Source organism: Magnolia sinica, chromosome 11 (genome assembly GCF_029962835.1).
Source record: "Magnolia sinica isolate HGM2019 chromosome 11, MsV1, whole genome shotgun sequence".
In the NCBI taxonomy this organism is placed as follows: domain Eukaryota; kingdom Viridiplantae; phylum Streptophyta; class Magnoliopsida; order Magnoliales; family Magnoliaceae; genus Magnolia; species Magnolia sinica.
Window position 1 is genome coordinate 15,922,021 of NC_080583.1, and position 1,973 is coordinate 15,923,993.

Consider the following 1,973-nt stretch of genomic DNA (forward strand, 5'->3'; position numbering starts at 1 on the left):
TTGAGATCGGGTTTAGTTTGGGTTTTCAAGTTTAGGTTTAGGTTAAGGAGTTGAGATTAGGATTAGGTGTAGATTTAGGTTTAAAGATTTGAGAACACATTTAGGTTTTGGGTTTAGGTTTAGGTTTTAGGTTAGGTTAAGGTTATAGGTTTAGGTTAGGTTTAGGTGTAGGTTATACGTTATAGGTTTATGGAATTGAGAATAGGTTAAGGTTTAGGTTTAGGAAATCAGGTTCGGGTTCGGGATCGGGTTTAAGTTTGGGTTTTCAAGTTTAGGTTTAGGTTTAGGTTAGGGAGTTGAGATTAGGATTAGGTGTAGGTTTAGGTTTAGGGATTTGAGAATACATTTAGGTTTTAGATATAGGTTTGGATTATAGGTTATAGGTTTTAGGTTTAGGTTAAGGTTAGGTTATCGGTTATAAGTTTAGGTTATATGTTAAGGTTTAGTTTATAGGTTTTGGTTTAGGTTAAGATTATATGTTTAGGTTTAGGTTATAGGTTTAGGTTAAGGTTTAGGTTTAGGTTATATGTTATAGGTTATAAGTTATAGCTTTAAGGAATTGAGAATAGGTTAAGGTTTAGGTTTAGGAAATCGGGTTCGGGTTTGGGATCGACTTTAAGTTTGGGTTTTCAAGTTTAGGTTTAGGTTTAGGTTAGGGAGTTGAGATTAGGATTAGGTGTAGGTTTATATTTAGGGATTTGATAATACATTTAGGTTTTAGGTTTAGGTTTAGGTTTTAGTTTATGGGTTTAAGTTATAGGTTTAGGTTTAAGTTATAGGTTTAGGTTTAAGTTAAGGTTATAAGTTTAGGTTATAGGTTATAGGTTTTGGTTTAGGTTTAGGTTATAGGTTTTGGTTTTGGTTTAGGTTTTAGGTTTAGGTTAGGTTTAGTTTATAGGTTTAGGTTAGGTTTAGGTTAGGTTTAGGTTATAGGTTATAGGTTATGAGTTATAGCTTTAGGAAATTGAGAATAGGTTAAGGTTTAGGTTTAGGAAATCAGGTTCGGGTTCGGGATCAGGTTTAGGTTTGGGTTTTCAAGTTTAGGTTTAAGTTTAGGTTAGGAAGTTGAGATTAGGATTAAGTGAAGGTTTAGGTTTAAGGATTTAAGAATACACTTAGGTTTTAGGTATAGGTTTAGGTTTTAGGTTATAGGTTTAAGTTTAGGTTTTAGGTTTAGGTTAAGGTTAGGTTATCGGTTATAAGTTTAGGTTTTAGGTTATAGGTTTAGTTTATAGGTTTTGGTTTAGGTTAAGGTCATAGGTTTAGGTTTAGGTTTAGATTATAGGTTTAGGTTAAGGTTTAAGTTTAGGTTTTATGTTATAGGTTATAGCTTTAAGGAATTGAGAATAGGTTGATGTTTAGGTTTAGGAAATTGAGTTTGGGTTCGGGATTGGGTTTCGGTTTGGGTTTTCAAGTTTAGATTTAGGTTTAGGTTAGGGAGTTGAGATTAGGATTTGGTGTAGGTTTAGGTTTAGGGATTTGAGAATACATTTAGGTTTTAGGTTTAAGTTTATGTTTTAGTTTATAAGTTTAGGTTATAGGTTTAGATTTAGGTTTTAGGTTTAGGTTAAGGTTAGGTTATAGGTTATAAGTTTAGGTTATACGTTATAGGTTATAGGTTAAGGTTTAGGTTATAGGTTAAGGTTATAGGTTTTGGTTTAGGTTTAGGTTATATGTTATAGGTTATAGCTTTAAGGAATTGAGAATAGGTTAAGGTTTAGGTTTAGGAAATCGGGTTCGGGTTCGGGATCGGGTTTAGGTTTGGGTTTTCAAGTTTATGTTTAGGTTTAGATTAGGGAGTTGAGATTAGGATTAAGTGTAGCTTTAGGTTTAAGGATTTGAGAATACATTTAGGTTTTAGGTATAGGTTTGGGTTATAAGTTATAGGTTGTAGGTTTAGGTTAAGGTTAGGTTATCGGTTATAAGTTTAGGTTATAGGTTATAGGTTACAGTTTAGTTTATAGGTTTTGGTT